This window comes from Octopus bimaculoides, chromosome 15 (assembly GCF_001194135.2).
Source record: "Octopus bimaculoides isolate UCB-OBI-ISO-001 chromosome 15, ASM119413v2, whole genome shotgun sequence".
In the NCBI taxonomy this organism is placed as follows: domain Eukaryota; kingdom Metazoa; phylum Mollusca; class Cephalopoda; order Octopoda; family Octopodidae; genus Octopus; species Octopus bimaculoides.
The window spans coordinates 20,130,857-20,131,537 of NC_068995.1; positions in this window are offsets into that span (position 1 = coordinate 20,130,857).

A 681-nucleotide genomic window follows, 5' to 3' on the forward strand; every position below is an offset into this window, starting at 1 on the left:
CACACACACACACACATATATATATATTTGTATATATGTATGTAAATAGATATATATACATATATGTGTGTGCGTGTCTGGTTGTGTGTCTGTTTTTGTCCCCACCACCCAACATCGCTTAACAACCGATGCTGGTGTGTTTACGTCCCCGTAACGTAGCGGTTCGGCAAAAGAGACCGATAGAATAAGTACTAGGCTTACAAAGAATAAGTCCTGGGGGTCAATTTGCTTGACTAAAGGCGGTGCTCCAGCAAGGCCACAGTCAAATGACTGAAACAAGTAAAAGTGTAAAAGAGAAAAGAGAATATATATATTTATATATAGAGAGAGAGACAGATAGAGAGAGAGAGATAGAGAGAGAGAGACAGATAGAGATATATAGACAGACACAGAGAGAGACAGACAGACAGACAGACAGAAGGATAGATAGATAGATAGATAGATAAGTATAAATGCATTTACGTACATACATACATACACCTATCAGGCATGACTTATGCAATCCTACCATAAGAGATCTATTCCTATATCGCCATTCTCAAGAACTTATGCAATGAGAAGAACACCATTACCAACACTACCGACACCCCTATCTTCACTGCCACCCTGCCATCACAGCAACCAACTTCTCTGCTACACATCCACCATACCTATGACCCCGCTCACAGTCAATCTTTACGG